A 17,618-nucleotide genomic window follows, 5' to 3' on the forward strand; every position below is an offset into this window, starting at 1 on the left:
CCCATCTAATCTTCAGCATTCTTCTGTAGCACCACATTTCGAAAGCTTCTATTCTCTTCTTGTCCAAACTATTTATCGTCCATGTTTCACTTCCATACATGGCTACACTCCATACGAATACTTTCAGAAATAACTTCCTGACACTTAAATCAATACTGGATGTTAACAAATTTCTCTTCTTCAGAAACGCTTTCCTTGCCATTGCCAGCCTACATTTTATATCCTCTCTACTTCGACCATCATCAGTTATTTTGCTCCCCAAGTAGCAAAACTCCTTTACTACTTTAAGTGCCTCATTTCCTAATCTAATTCACTCAGCATCACCCAACTTAATTAGACTGCATTCCATTATCCTTGTTTTGCTTTTGTTGATGTTCATCTTATATCCTCCTTTCAAGACACTGTCCATTCCATTCAACTGCTCTTCCAAGTCCTTTGCTGTCTCTGACAGAATTACAATGTCATCGGCGAACCTCAAAGTTTTTATTTCTTCTCCATGTATTTTAATACCTACCCCGAATTTTTCTTTTGTTTCCTTTACTGCTTGCTCAATATACAGATTGAACAACATCGGGGAGAGGCTACAACCCTGTCTTACTCCCTTCCCAACGACTGCTTCCCTTTCATGTCCCTCGACTCTTATAACTGCCATCTGGTTTCTGTACAAATTGTAAATAGCTTTCGCTCCCTGTATTTTACCCCTGCCACCTTTAGAATTTGAAAGAGAGTATTCCAGTCAACATTGTCAAAAGCTTTCTCTAAGTCTACAAATGCTAGAAACGTAGGTTTGCCTTTCCTTAATCTTTCTTCTAAGATAAGTCGTAAGGTCAGTATTGCCTCACGTGTTCCAGTGTTTCTACGGAATCCAAACTGATCTTCCCCGAGGTTGGCTTCTACTAGTTTTTCCATTCGTCTGTAAAGAATTCGTGTTAGTATTTTGCAGCTGTGACTTATTAAGCTGCTAGTTCGTTAATTTTCACATCTGTCAACACCTGCTTTCTTTGGGATTGGAATTATTATATTCTTCTTGAAGGCTGAGGGTATTTCGCCTGTTTCATACATCTTGCTCACCAGATGGTAGAGTTTTGTCAGGACTGGCTCTCCCAAGGCCGTCAGCAGTTCCAATGGAATGTTGTCTACTCCGGGGGCCTTGTTTCGACTCAGGTCTTTCAGTGCTCTGTCAAACTCTTCACGCAGTATCGTATCTCCCATTTCATCTTCATCTACATCCTCTTCCATTTCCATAATATTGTCCTCAAGTACATCGCCCTTGTATCGTCCCTCTATATACTCCTTCCACCTTTCTGCTTTCCCTTCTTTGCTTAGAACTGGGTTTCCATCTGAGCTCTTGATATTCATACAAGTCGTTCTCTTATCTCCAAAGGTCTCTTTAATTTTCCTGTAGGCGGTATCTATCTTACCCCTAGTGAGATAGGCCTCTACATCCTTACATTTGTCCTCTAGCCATCCCTGCTTAGCCATTTTGCTCTTCCTGTCGATCTCATTTTGCAGACGTTTGTATTCCTTTTTGCCTGTTTCACTTACTGCATTTTTATATTTTCTCCTTTCATCAATTAAATTCAATATTTCTTCTGTTACCCAAGGATTTCTACTAGCCCTCGTCTTTTTACCTACTTGATTCTCTGCTGCCTTCAATACTTCATCCCTCAAAGCTACCCATTCTTCTTCTACTGTATTTATTTCCCCCATTCCTGTCAATTGCTCCCTTATGCTCTCCCTGAATCTCTGTACAACCTCTGGTTCTTTTAGTTTATCCAGGTCCCATCTCCTTAAATTCCCACCTTTTTGCAGTTTCTTCAGTTTTAATCTACAGGTCATAACCAATTTATTGTGGTCAGAGTCCACATCTGCCCCTGGAAATGTCTTACCATTTAAAACCTGGTTCCTAAATCTCTGTCTTACCATTATATAATCTATCTGATACCTTTTAGTATCTCCAGGGTTCTTCCATGTATACAACCTTCTTTCATGATTCTTAAACCAAGTGTTAGTTATGATTATGTTGTGCTCTGTGCAGAATTCTACCAGGCGGCTTCCTTTTTCATTTCTGTCCCCCAATCCATATTCACCCACTATGTTTCCCTCTCTCCCTTTTCCTACACTCGAATTCCAGTCACCCATGACTATTAAATTTTCGTCTCCCTTCACAATCTGAATAATTTCTTTTATTTCATCATACATTTCTTCAATTTCTTCGTCATCTGCAGAGCTAGTTGGCATATAAACTTGTACTACTGTAGTAGGTGTGGGCTTCGTGTCTATCTTGGCCACAATAATGCGTTCACTATGCTGCTTGTAGTAGTTTACTCGCATTCCTATTTTCCTATTCATTATTAAACCTACTCCTGCATTACCACTATTTGATTTTGTGTTTATAACCCTGTAGTCACCTGACCAGAAGTCTTGTTCCTCCTGCCACCGAACTTCACTAATTCCCACTATATCTAACTTCAACCTATCCATTTCCCTTTTTAAATTTTCTAACCTACCTGCCCGATTAAGGGATCTGACATTCCACGCTCCGATCCGTAGAACGCCAGTTTTCTTTCTCCTGATAACGACATCCTCTTGAGTAGTCCCCGCCCGGAGATCCGAATGGGGGACTATTTTACCTCCGGAATATTTTACCCAAGAGGACGCCATCATCATGTAATCATACAGTAAAGCTGCATGCCCTCGGGAAAAATTACGGCTGTAGTTTCCCCTTGCTTTCAGCCGTTCGCAGTACCAGCACAGCAAGGCCGTTTTGGTTATTGTTACAAGGCCAGATCAGTCAATCATCCAGACTGTCGCCCTTGCAACTACTGAAAAGGCTGCTGCCCCTCTTCAGGAACCACACGTTTGTCTGGCCTCTCAACAGATACCCCTCCGTTGTGGTTGCACCTACGGTACGGCTATCTGTATCGCTGAGGCACGCAAGCCTCCCCAACAACGGCAAGGTCCATGGTTCATGGGGGGGGGGGGGGGGGGGCATGAACTGATATATATATATATATATATATATATATATATATATATATATATATATATTACTTTTGCACACTATTATGCTAAATACATTGTTCGTTTCTATCGAAATCTTTCATTTGCTAACTATGCCTATCAGTAGTTAGTGTCTTCAGTAGTTAGAATCATTTATTTAGAAGGCAGTATTGGCGCTCTCTGTATTGCAGTAGTTCGAGTAACGAAGATTTTTGTGAGGTAAATGATCCATGAAAGGTATAGGTTATTGTTAGTCAGGGCCATTCTTTTGTAGAGTTTATTGAGTCAGATTGCGTTGCGCTAAAAATATTGTGTGTCAGTTTAAGCACAGTCATTCATAATTTTTGTAAGCGGACGTTTCATATGTCGACCCTTTGCCGAGGATACCTCACTGGAATCTTCTGATTTTTTCTTGTAGTTTGTGTAATTAGTGTAGCTACTGCTTATTGTTAGCGCGTAATTATAGAGAGAATTTCCTTTGTAGTTGTAGTTTTTCATTGTTGTACAGTAAAACACTTGTGGCATGCATGTAGATTTGAACCAAAAATTTCGCAGCTGCGCTTGCTATTAACGAGAAATTATTTTCAGTGCTATGCTAATGTGTGTTCTTGTTTCTGCTCTTCAAATTGTGCTTTTCTTGTTATCGTGTGAAATACGTGTTAATTATGGCGTGTGAAAAACGTACCACTAGGCTCCAAAGTAAATTAAGAAATGACAGTGAAGACGAGAGTAGTGTGTTAGGGCCACCTTCTAATGAATTAACACATATTGAGAATAGCAATTTGGTAACTGTACATAGGGAAATGGACCAGGCAATAAATAATGGTGTAGACAGGCAAACAATTAGTGAACAGGGAAGAATTGTCGATCGATCGGTCGGTAACAGCTCACCTGAGGAATCCGAAATGACAGGACAAAATTTTGCAAATACCGTAGATTCACGTTTTTCTCAAATAAGTCAAGACACATTTTCTGCTTTTCAAAATGCGAATATTTCCGGTTCAAATGCACAGAGGAACATGTTTCAGACACCAGTGCATTGTTATTACAGTTAATGCAACAAATGGGACAAAGGCTACAAAAGTTAGACACAATGCTTGAACAAAATCAGAAACAAATTAAAGAAACACTTCAACAAACACGTGAAGATTTAACTACCGAGTTACATAACATCGAATCGAAATGTCAAAAAGTCTGTTATGACGTAAAAACACAAATTTGTGAACATTTTCAACCTATTTTTCGCGGCATGAAAATGCATTACAGAATCACGAAGCAGCCATAAAAGAACTGCAAACTATTGATCATGAAAATCACGAGGCCTTGCGGCCTAAAATTGACTCAGTTGCATCTACCGATTCGGTTACGCAACTTGCAAGAACTCAGGAAAACTTAAAGGACACAGTAGATACTCTAAAAACTGGTTCAGGTAGACACATGGAGGAAATTATTTCATTATCAGAGAAAGTAGTAGACTTTTCGGATCAGCTAAATAATTTATCTACAAAGGTAGATGATACTCTGAATGACACAAGACCGATAGTCTTTAAATGACACAGAAGAGTATGAAAAAATTAGAAAATTGAAACAAAATCAAAATCAAATCAATACACAGTACAAAAGAGAAATCCGGGAAGTACAAGAACAGTTGACAAACTTTTCACTTCACGTTACTAGTATGCTTTGTCAGACTTAGAAACTGTTAACATGCAACAATGTTTGAAGTTAAATATCCAGTCAAGAACCAAGAGAACTTATTTAAACAGAAATTACGAATGCATTGTTATAGTGAACAGACGACACAGTGTTGTTATTTGTACATTCTTGCTTGTTAGTTGCACGATTACGTATCGAATATATGGCTTACATACTTAGAACATATACTGCAAATGAGATTTTAATGCAACATTTTACTTTACTTGAAAAGATATTATTTATTTGAAGTACATTCTGTGAGATTAAAGATGACTTAGCTTTTGTTTTCTTTGACAGCTACACGATTACATCACGACGCTACTAATGTGTGACACAATTTACATTGTTGCTGTTTTAGATCTGCACAGTTGTTCTGTATTATTCTGGAAAGTAAAACATGTTTTAGTAGTAACTTTGTGGTGTAGCTACAATGAGACAGCCTTTCCCGTAGCACAACAATACGTTACAGTACAGTACTTACTTCATCACGGCAATAAGCGTAATAACTACGATATCTATAGGCAAAGCATTTCACTTTTGTTTATTATGAGGTAAGTACATTTACTTCTACGTAACTTTGCTTATGGACGACGATAATTACGACACTTGACACATTTTTTACCCTTAAGTAATGACAGAGATTATCTTGCAACAAGACGCAAAGTTTAGCGCTACAGTACACGTATTTGAGTGATTAATTTTGTACTTAAAAGATTTATTTTTAAAGATTTTTGAATTACAAAGACACAAAGGTTTTCTGTGATACATTTCATTCCATTGCTGTAATCTGAAACACCTGAGGGTATAATTACATTAATCCTCAGGGGGGTACATGTTTACTTTGTGTACAATGTGTTTGGCAAGCACAAGGAGCCCTAGCTAATATGGTATTTGCTTATACAACCTTACACATCGGTACCATATTGCTCTAACACTTAAATTACACAGCTATCTGATCATTTAACTGAGAGAGACAAACATTTATTTTACTACATTAGTGACAGATGTATATGTAATTCTACAGTAGGATGACTTCACACTTATGAAATTGTATTTTGTCTGTACTTTGTGAACTCTTAATATTTTTTGGGACCATTGTGATACTATGAGAGCTTTGAATATCGTAGTTGGTAAGGGATCATGATTTTTGAAGTACGTTTGAGGTAGATGACTTTATTGAAGGTCTTGAAATTATTGAAAGATGCTGCGACGATTTTAAGATATGACTGATCTGTTATGATGTTATTATTATTATGATGATGTGCATTATGCTGTTGAGGTATGTTTATGATCAATAAGCTGATGCTATATGAGGCATTTGATTATGCTATGTATTTATTATGTTGAAATATTGAAGAAGTGTCGACGAATATGTCTATGTGTAATAAAGTAAAGAATAATGAGTAGTGGTTAGGGACTCTGATTTGTGAAAAAGGATGTTGGAAACCAAGAATCGTACTTTAAGAGTTATGAAATGTGTGTAAATGCGTGAATGTATCACAATGCCGCCGAAAATTTTTTGGAATCTGTTATATTTAAGGGATTTTGTTTCTACACATTTGTAACGCAAATTCTGGGCCTGTGAATTTTTTTATATGAGACTGTCACTGTAGTGCAATCTGCTGTCGTAAACATTTCGGTAAGAAAGCTAAGTGACCTTGACGTAATGCATCGTGGGCACCCAGCTGTGCCACCTGCCTGGAGAAAAAGCCATTAGGTGGAGAAAAAAGAGGCCATTAACCTCGCTACTGTCATTGCTTTGTAGAAAGCATCACAAATACGACACGCTCATTACTTGGAGACATAAAATACTTTGTGCTACTTACAGAAATGCTTATGAAATGATGGGAAATATTCTTATATCTGCACACCTGATTATGACAAGTGTCTTTCTACGAGAGTTGAGAGAATGTCTACTGATTTATGAAATGCCACATGGCTATTGAATGATGTTTTTATGGTTTTTCTTTACATAGTTGCTTATTTCATTTGATATCTGGTTTCCAGCTGTGTTGCAGCATTGGTTTTATGAAATAAAATTAAATTCACTTGATAATGTGAACACTTTCTGCCAACAGATCTATTAAATAATAATTGTATGATCCACATTCTTCGAAAAGGGAGCACTTGGAAAGGAAAGACCAATAGGAAGGGACTAATAACAGTAACTGCATACACAATTTTCTTTACAACTACTTGGTACTTTTTTTTTTGGTAGAATAACTTGTTGTGGTGCATCACATTAATTACATAGAAATTAAGATGTGAATAGACATTTCCCTTATCTGCATTGTTGTCTTTAGTGTACTATTTTTTCTGCTTGAGCTTTGTCATGTTTAGATATAAGTTATAGCTTTTGCTTCTGCTGTTTGCCAGGTATAGTGCTACTGAATTTCACTTTGTATTACTCTGTTAAGCCAGTTTTACTACGGATTTATTTTTCTTGTTTGCTGCACATTGCCTTATATTAGTTGTAATATTGCATTTGCTTTGCTAATTTAGATATACTGCTGCTTGCTTTGACAATTTCCATTTTTTGGTCATTGCCGTTTGTGTTAATTTGATGTGTGTTGCTGCACTGTCTCGTCCCTTAGTACATATATCTGAGCTCAGTAGGTTTAAGTTAGCTTAAGAGGGGGTAGACTACATAAAATGCTAACTATGAAGAATAGGGAAAGAATGCATTGAGAAGTTATATGAAAAAATTTGGGCAGAAATGTGTATTGTATGATGAGAAATACTTATTGTGAGACAGGATACGAACGAAATAGTAGGGTTTAGGGACAACAGGGTTAGATAGGAATTTTTTTTGCAGGAGCAAATGTTGAAATAAGAGGAAGTATCTATGGCATGAAGTTTTGGGTTGGACTGCAGAACCAAATGTTACACTGAAAACGAACCCTGTCCTTTCCTTTTGTGTTACTCCGCTATGTGTTTGTGTACCTTTGTGTGTTTGTGTTCTCCCTGTCTTATGTGTTTATCTGATAAGACTTATGTTGTAGAATTTTTCTAATATTCAGTTACATTCACTATGATGAGGAATAGTGTTATCCTCAAATATAGTTTCCATTTATAATACGTTATTTACTTTGTAAAGATGTTTAGACATTATTTATGCTGTTTTGTTTTAATGCTCACGTGTGAAGTTGATGTTTTGAAAGTTATTCTGATCTTTTATATATTTACTTATGTCATAATTCCTGTAACACTGATGTATATTTATTTCGATACTTTTGTAAAGCCTGTATTACCACATATGTTATCTGTATTGTTATGTTCTTTAATGATGTATTTTGTACCTTTGTAATTGTATTCTCATGTCGTAAAATTAAAATTGTAATTGACACAATTTCATCAAATTAAGTAACTTGTAAGCATTCATTTCAGTGCACACATTTCTGTTGGTCATGGTATATGCGCAATATGTGACAAGTTGGGACTATTAGTGTTTGCACGTGTGTTAATAATTCAGCAAGGGACTGGTTAACAGCATTGCTGGTTCTAAGGACAATTCCAAAAACTTTGTGAGTGCACAAGTGGTGGTTTATGGACTTGCTATATTGTCCGCAAGACTCTTTGATGGTGATTGTGCACCTGCACAGTCGCAACAGATGGCTGCTGGCCGTCTCTACAAGGACTACAGTGGGCCTGCATCTTTGATGGCCCACCAATACCATTATTTCTACACGGACTGCAGTGGGTCTGCACCTCTGGTGGCCCACCAATACAGTAATCTCTAACAGGACTACAGTGGTCTGCTCTGTGATGACCTACCTATCAATATTCTTCAAAACTTTGACTGACTCTGATGTGAGTTTGCTCTGTTGTGGCCCATTACCTGTCTGCATGTCAAGAGTCTTCATTGTCTTTCCGTTGTAAGGACAACACTACTTCTTCAAGACTGCATGGAAATCCACTACTTCTGTGTGCATTTTCTTTTACTGCTCCGACTTTAAAAAAACAAAAAAAAACTGCAATTTTACTGTGATGAATGATCAGGACTGTCTTTATGGACTGTAAAAAAATTTTAGCTTTTGATCAACATTGTATCAATAAGTGTGTGCATTTGATTTCTTTGTTATTGTAATTACGTAAATTTTTTTCAAATCTGTATTGACCACTGCCCAAAATAATTTGTAAAATTTTTTTGTGGGGAGCATGGGGGCTATGTAAGTAGGCTGTTTAGGTTTTTATGTTGGTAACGCCATGTAGCACTCTATATGAAAATCACTGACTGTGCTATGCGCAGCCTGTGGCTGGTTTGGATTGTTGGAATTTGCTATTGTAGTGTTGGGCAGTTGGCTGTTAACAGCGCGTAGCGTTGCGCAGTTGGAGGTGAGCCGCCATCAGTGGTGGATGTGGGGAGAGAGATGGCGGAGTTTTGAGAGCGGATGATCTGGATGTGTGTCCATCAGAGACAGTAAATTTGTAAGACTGGATGTCATGAACTGATATATATATATTATGACTTTTGAACACTATTAAGCTAAATGCATTGTTTGTTTCTATCGAAATCTTTCATTTGCTAACTGTGCCTATCAGTAGTTGGTGTCTTCAGTAGTTAGAATCTTTTATTTAGCTGGCAGTATTGGCGCTCGCTGTATTGCAGTAGTTCGAGTAACGAAGATTTTTGTGAGGTAAGTGATCCATGAAAGGTATAGGTTATTGTTAGTCAGGGCCACTCTTTTGTAGAGATTATTGAAAGTCAGATTGCGTTGCGCTAAAAATGTTGTGTGTCAGTTTAAGCACAGTCATTTATAATTTTTCTAAGGGCACGTTTCACTGGGAGTCTGATCCACAGGACTGAGTGGCGAGCGGTTCTAGGCGCTACAATCTGGAACCTATCGACCGCTGCGGTCGCAGGTTCGAATCCTGCCTCCGGCATGGATGTGTGTGATGTCCTTAGGCTAGTTAGGTTTATTTAGTTCTAAGGGGACTGATGACCTTAGCAGTTAAATCCCATAGTGCTCAGACCCATTTGAACCACAGGACTTTAGACACAGTTAAGATCTCTTCCTTCAAAATTTCTCAGATTTTGACGAAGTAAGTAAATGACATCTTCCTTATAAAAGCGCGAGCGGACGTATGTACGAATAGATACAGATAGAGTGTGAAGAAAAATTAAGGCGAAGAAGTAAGCATGGTTTATACCCCGAACATTGTCGATAGTTTCAAAGTCCGCCAACGGAATACCATTCCTATAAAGCACGCCCATGCCATCAGAGCCTTCCCGCGCTACATAAAAGCGTATAGAAGACCCATGAAGACATAATGCATCAAACAACACTTCTTGCAAACACACATCAGCTTGGGAATCTTAAGTAAACTGTCGTAACGCAGCAGGTCGTATTGGAGAGATTCCCCCATGAACACTTAGGGTAAGATAAGTATACTCCTGCAATAGTTAACTCATGTAAGGCAGAAAGTACAACTAGAAAAAATTTATACTTCCCGCTCTCTACATCACCGGCAGGTGATGGAGACGAAGGTACGAGATTTGAATCCTTTCCACCGGAAAGTGTAGATACCACACGTCGTTTCAGCGTGACGCTGCATGCTCAGATTGAAAACGTTACTTCATATCACAGAATTCGATGACAACATCTTGACGTCAGAGAGTAAGGGGCTCAACAAGGTCCCCTGCGCTCAGGGGGAGGAGACGAGGCGTCCCCACTCCATTCAGCGGAATGCGAGAAACACAGCTGGGAGTGGTAAACATCATCAACAGATATGGCATTGCACTAGAGCACTGTAAAAGCAGAACAGCAGAAAATGTCTCCGTTAAATAACTGGAACCCACCGAAACAGACGTTCCTAACGTTGGAGGAGAGGACGCAGACGCAACAGCCATTCCGGCCACGGTGGCCGAGCGGTTCTAGACGTTTCGGTCCGGAACAGCGCGACTGCTATGGTCGCAGGTTCGAATGCTGCCTCGGGCATGGCTGTGTGTGATGTCCTTAGGTTTGTTAGGTTTAAGTAGTTCTAGGGGACTGATGACCTCAGATGTAAAGTCCCATAGTGCTCAGAGCCATTTGAGCAACATTCATTTCAGAGTCAGCCGCGTCGTCCCTGGTGAAACCATAACCGCAGTTAACGTCAGTATCAAAGCATCACCACTTGAAGAAGCACCCTCTACGATTACTTTCTTTGAGAGGCAAGATTGTGGACGGGTGACTTCAAAATCTTCACCATTCTCAGTCCTCTGGCGTTTAAACAGTGCTACAGGTGCCGGCTTTTTAACGGCAGCAGGAGCCGCATCTGATCGCGCCGGTAACGCCAGAAAGTCGCACGGAGTGGGGGGTAACGTCTCACCAACGTTCTCTAAAGCTGGAGAAGTACTGACTGTAGCCATCCGGTGAGACGAGCGGTTCTAGGCGCTTCAGTCTGTAACCGCGCGACCGCTACGGTCGCAGGTTCGAATCCTGCCTCGGGCATGGGTATGTGTGATGTCCTTAGTTAGGTTTAAATAGTTCCAAGTCCTAGGGGACTGATGACCTCAGATGTTAAGTTCCATAGTGCAAAGAGCCATTTGAACCAACGGACGACTAAAACCGTAACAAGACGCGGACAATTGTATCTGAGAAGGTCACTTTTACTGCGTAGGAAGTAGGTTCCTTCTTTACTTGCATACGTAACACGAACCCGGCAACCACAAGCATTCAAGTGTCAAGAGATACCCTTTATAACACGTTTCTACGCTTCGGATTCCACTATAACATTGCAAGCGCTGTTCAGCAGACGATCGTTCTCGTCGGATATGGTGAACGACTCCATGAGGAAGCAACACCACCTAAAGAAATGAATAGTCTACTTAGGGTGTAAGATTGTAAGCTCTAAACTGAAAATACTCGATCGCCGCAGTTCCCAGCAGGTCTGGACGGAACCATCACCTGAGAGCCGACCAGAGAGAGATGCCCATTTACTTGCAAGGCATCCAGAGACTTCATAAAAATGCATACAAATCAGAATCATGCAGTATCTACATCAAATGTAACTCTAATCGTATTAACCAACCAATCATGACTCACTAGACAGCCCGGTTGAACATGGCGCATTCTGTTGTCAAAACAGAAACGAACGGTACCCCCACGAGAAACATTCTAGGGAAACTCGACAGATACCACGGAGCGGCAGAGAACGTGGTCACCAGAGAGCAAACCAACAACAAACTCCACTAAGCAAAAACGATGCGGCACCGGCCGATACACACACAAGAGTGAGTACAGAGAAGTTCGACATTGGCTTTCCTGCTGCACAGGCGGAAGTAAGGGTAACCTGCTCGCTCGACAGGCAAGGCGGATCTGGACGCCTACTGAGCTATGCAGCAACGACTCACAACCTGCCCTTACAGCTTTGCTTCCGAATTTCACACAAGTTGCCTTGCATACCCCGCGAGACTAGCAAAGGGTATAGCTGAGAAATGGCTTAGTCACTGCCTAGAGCTAAAGAATAGTTTACAGTGTAACACTCTGCAGCGGTTTGTGTGCTGACTTGGAAGTTCCGGAGACGGATCCTCCCCGCGGGAACTGAAGTAAATAAAGCTGTAGATCAGGTTGTGAGTCGAGCCTGGATAGCTCTCAACAATAGTAAGCCACAGGATATAGTACGACATAGACATAAGTGCTCATCGTTTTGAAGAACCTAACAAATTAAAAATATTAGACATTCGATTAGGAAAACAAAATTAATTCCTGAAAGAGAACCCAAAAGAAATTGTGAAGAAGATACGTAGAGCGTTCCTACGCTTCCATCATAATCAACCAAACGTAAATTTATGGAGTGAATGCGTCAGCACCTACGCGCTACTCATGGCATGGCACGTATGACAGATACTTCCAGTGAAATTGAATTGATTATCAGGATAAAACATATATATATATATATATATATATATATATATATATATATATATAGTGTGATATTATTAGCCAAAAGAGGAAGAAAAGTTTCTATAGTGTTTTGTCTAGAAACCAGTTCGGTTACGGTCCGTTTCAATTTTTACGTGTAGAGTGCCTTAGATTTACAAATAACTCAGATATCAAAATACATGGCATAGTAAATTACAACAATACACACGTATGAGCCAATGAAAACCGTCGAGCAGACACAGAGGTGAGGCATCAGGATCCCTTCAGTATCAATGTAATCGCAGAAACTGCCGGTGACAGCCTCATAATTCCATACACTTTAACAAGCAGATTAACAGGTGCTGTGCATCACCCATTTCTGCGCTGTGAATTAGCAGCGCTATTGGATAACTTCAGCGTTGTAGAAACACGACGACTGTGGTTTATATGCGACGGACACCGCACCATTTTCTATGGAACGTGCGACAGTACTTCATGACAACGTTCCGTGGGTGATGGATCAGGCGAATATATCTGGCAGCATGGCCTCCCCGTTCACTGGATACGAAACAGTTGTTTTTCTGGCTACTGACGCATTTAAAGGCATCTGTGTCTGCTCGTCCACCGTCAATGTACAGACGTTACAGGAGCTTGTGACCAATGCATGTGATGCAATCAAAACCGAGCCAGGTGTGTGTCAATGAGTTCGTGCGTTACTCCGAAGCTGAAGGAAGTGTTAGGATGTGTGGTAACCACACGCATCAGGACCTATAGTTTTTAAATTTATCCTGCAGATAGATGAAAATGGACCATACCTCAATAGTTTCTCGTTTCCGGATATATTATTAAAGGGAGTTTTGTTTTAGTTCTGATCAATACTACCTCCTGTAGGAATGTGTAATACTATTATTTTCACACACACTGCATTTATTTCCCTCCTGCGAAGAGGGATGATCCTCTGGCTGGAAACAGAATGTTTAACGTTCCCAACGAAGGAAGGGGTGCTAGACATAGCAGACTTCGAACTCAGATCATGAGCTCTCCCAGTGAAATATGCTTCATACACTCGCATGCGTTGCTGACAAGGCAATACTTTTGAAGGGAGCATGAGGCACGTCCGGACAAACTGAGCCACGTAGACCAATACAAGAAATATTTGCACCTATGTTGAAAAATGGTTCAAATGGTTCTGAGCACTATGGGACGCAACTTCTGAGGTCATCAGTCCCCTAGAACTTAGAACTACTTAAACCTAACTAACCTAAGGACACCACACACATCCATTCCCGAGGCAGGATTCGAACCTGCGACCATAGCGGTCGCGCGGTTCCAGACTGTAGCGCCTAGAACCGCTCTGCCATCGTGGCCGGCACCTATGTTGAATGTGTTCAGGAGGTTGTACAGAAAATGGAGACAGGAAGCAACCACAGTGCAAAGAGTATTACTGATATTTTATCACCAAATAAATGAATCACACCACATATTAAATAGAAAAGAATGGATGTGCACTGCAAGCAAGGCCGGTTGAAGACCCAGACGACACAAGCCGCCGCTCTGCGCGCCGAGCTGAGAAGGACGACGGAGACGTCGCTATTGTAAGACATCAGTAAAGTGCGTATCACAATTCGTTGCGAAAACAGACACAGGTGAAAGTGTAGAAGTGAAAATAGAGGAGTGGTGGGAGGTGCCAAATGATAAGTCGCATGCATCGAAAAATGTTCTCCAACGGTACTGCCTGGAAGACTACATGGAAAAATCTGACGACTGTCTAACTTCAGATATACTCTCTAGTGCATACATCTTTATCAACGACTTTCCACCAGCCGCATGATGCAGGTAAGAGGTCCGCCTAAAGCAGAATCGCTACTCCCAGTACGGTACCGCAACATGAGAGGCAGCCACACTTTGAATGGTGGGAGGTCCAGAAATCGTAGACGTTTGTAAATGAACAAAGCAACCATGCACAAATGAGCTCCATGAGCAGCCACAAAACCTGACTAACAGAAATGAGATTTGATCAGACATACGAGACCTTCCGTGCGCGAAAGAGACCACCTGTCAAAGCCTGAATAACCACTCTCTGCAAGGCGACAACTGTGACACATTCAATAAGAGAGTCAATTAAGTTTCATAGTGTACTAACAGGAATGTGGAGCCATGCCCAACTGTACTGTGTTCCTAGGTTGAGGATCCATGACATGTGCAGCCTAATCGAGGTGGTCCCAAAGATTCTCGATTGGATTTGAATACGGGAAGTTTGTTGGCCTCATCCTGGTGCTCTTTGATACATGCACGTATGCTGTGAACTGTGTGACACGTTGCTTTGTTCTGCTGACAGACGCCATCGTTCCGAGGGAAAACTAACTAGACGTATGGGCGGACGTGATCCCCAAGGCAGAAGCATGTATGTGTTGATTCGTTGTGGCTTCCAGAATGACCTAGGGAATGCTACGAAAACTTTTCCCAGAACGTAACGCTTCCTCCTCCAAGCTAGATCCTTCCGATGACTGTTGCAGCGTGTTTAGTTTCAGACATTTCACGCTGTACACGTCAGAGGCCACCTATCATCTGGAAAGGGCACCTGTCGCCAGCCAGTTGACGTCCAGCTGCGGTATTGCCGTGCAAATTCCAGATTTCATCGCCAATGAATAGCAGTCAGCGTACAATGGTCCATGAACTACGCGCCTGGTGCAGAGGCCCATATGCTGCAAGATTCGCTGAACGGCGTTTGGGGAGACACTGTTGGTGGCCCTTTGGTCCATCTTGGCGATCAGTTGCTCAAACGTTCCTCGTCTAGTCGCTCGAACAAATCTGCTCAACTGTCGTTCACGCCTCTCATGTATGGCCGTGTTGAAACACTTGCCTCAGCGCTGGTTTTGGATACCGCTTTGAATGGTATACTTCAACGACTGAGCAACGCGAAAAATTTACAAACTTAACCATTTCGGAAATGCTTCTACCCTTGTCCGGAAAGCAAATGATCACGCCGGTTTGGACGTCAGATAAATTGCTTTGCTTCGCATCCACGTTACGACGGTGACTGCATTGTTCCCTGCGCCTCTATAACGCTTTAAATACCATCCACTGCTAGTGCTGTCGCCTGTCGTCTGTGTGTGGTTGTTTCACGTTGACATCGAACACATGTGTCTGCACCATGTCTGCACCGTATAATATATAATAAAAGCCGCGCGGAGTGGTCGCGCGGTCTTAGGGGCCATGTCACGGATTGCGCGGCCCCTCCCGCTGGAGGTTCAAGTCCTCCCTCAGCCATGGATGTGTGTGTGTGTGTTGTTTTCAGCATAAGTTAGTTTAAGTAGTGTGTAAGTCTAGGGTGTGATGACTTCAACAGTTTAGTCCCTTAGGAATTCGCACACACATATAATAAAAACATCATGCAATGGAGTCTCAGAAAGAAAGATGAAAAATACCAAAAAATTCAAAACTGGAAACAAAATATAAAAAATGCGTGTATACAGTCATGCAGAACCAAGGATAAAGACTAACACCAGTGCTAATCCCAAAGTTCTAAAGATACCTTATTTCAACTGATGTCTAAAGGGCGTTCAATAAGTAGTGCAAAACACACTACAGGCCATTAAAATTACTACACCAAGAAGAAATGCAGATGATAAACGGGTATTCATTGGACAGATTGATTATACTAGAACTGACATGTAATTACATTTTCACGCAATTTGGGTGCATAGATCCTGAGAAACAGTACCCAGAACAACCACCTCTGGCCGTAATAACGGCCTTGATATGCCTGGCCATTGAGTCAAACAGAGCTTGGATGGCGTGTACAGGTACAGCCCATGCAGCTTCAACACGGTACCACAATTCATCAAGAGTAGTGACTGGCGTATTGTGACGAGCCAGTTGCTCGGCCACCATTGACCAGACCTTTTCAATTCTGAGAGATCTGGAGAATGTGCTGGCCAGGGCAGCAATCGAAAATTTTATGTATCCAGAAAGGTCCGTACAGCACCTGCAGCACATGGTCGTGCATTATCCTGCTGAAATGTAGGGTTTCGCAGGGATCGAATGAGGGGTAGAGCCATAGGTCGTACCACATCTGAAATGTAACACCCACTTTTCAAAGTCCCGCCAGTGCAAACAAGAGGTGATCAAGACGTGTAACCAATGACACTTCATACCATCACACTGGGTGATACGCCAGTATGGGGATGACGAATACACGCTTCCAAATGGCTCTGAGCACTATGGGCCTTAACTTCTGAGGTCATCAGTCCCCTATAACTTAGAACTACTTAAACCTAACTAACCTAACGACATCGCACACATCCATGCCCGAGGGAGGATTCGAACCTGCGACCGTAGCAGCAGCGTGAGTCCAGAGTGTCATAATTTATTTCAGAGCATACATAATTTGTACATTGAGGGCAGGTGCAGATGAGAATAGGTTACGATGTGCTTGGTGCACGATACGGCGAACTTTCTTTGTGGTGGACAGAGGAGTTGGATTGGGACCTTGGCGATGAGTATGCTTCCGTCCAAACTCCCTTGCAGTCCAACCATTGGCTTCAGTCATATCCGAATGGTCCAAAACGTGAAGGCCAAATGGAGACCCACAGTGAATTACCTTTCATCCTTTGTCAGGTGCTGTAAACAGTGTCTCCGAATGGTCCAAAACGTGAACGCCAAATGGAGACCCACAGTGAATTACCTTTCATGCTTTGTCAGGTGCTGAAACCAGTGTCTGACATGAGTACGCTGCACCTGCATGTCTTTCACATTGGTCACGCCCCTTATATATGCCTCCAGATCTGCCAAAAAACACAAACAGTATTAATGAACTCTAGTAGCTGATCTACTTTTCACAGACAATAGGGTGCAGTCCTAAAACACAGCGTCCAGGGCAGCACCACGACACAGCATCTAGAAGGTGCTGACCTAGTGTCAATGGAAAGAGCGGGCGGCACCACTCCTCTAGGAAGACAGAGTTCAGCGCCCGGGCAGCGATGACTTAACCAGCCGCCCATCGCTGGTCGGCGCATACGACTGCAGTCTTCGAGAGCATCAGTACTGAACAATAACAAGACTTGAAAGTCT

The sequence above is a fragment of the Schistocerca piceifrons genome, chromosome 6, assembly GCF_021461385.2.
Source record: "Schistocerca piceifrons isolate TAMUIC-IGC-003096 chromosome 6, iqSchPice1.1, whole genome shotgun sequence".
NCBI classification, from domain to species: Eukaryota; Metazoa; Arthropoda; class Insecta; order Orthoptera; family Acrididae; genus Schistocerca; species Schistocerca piceifrons.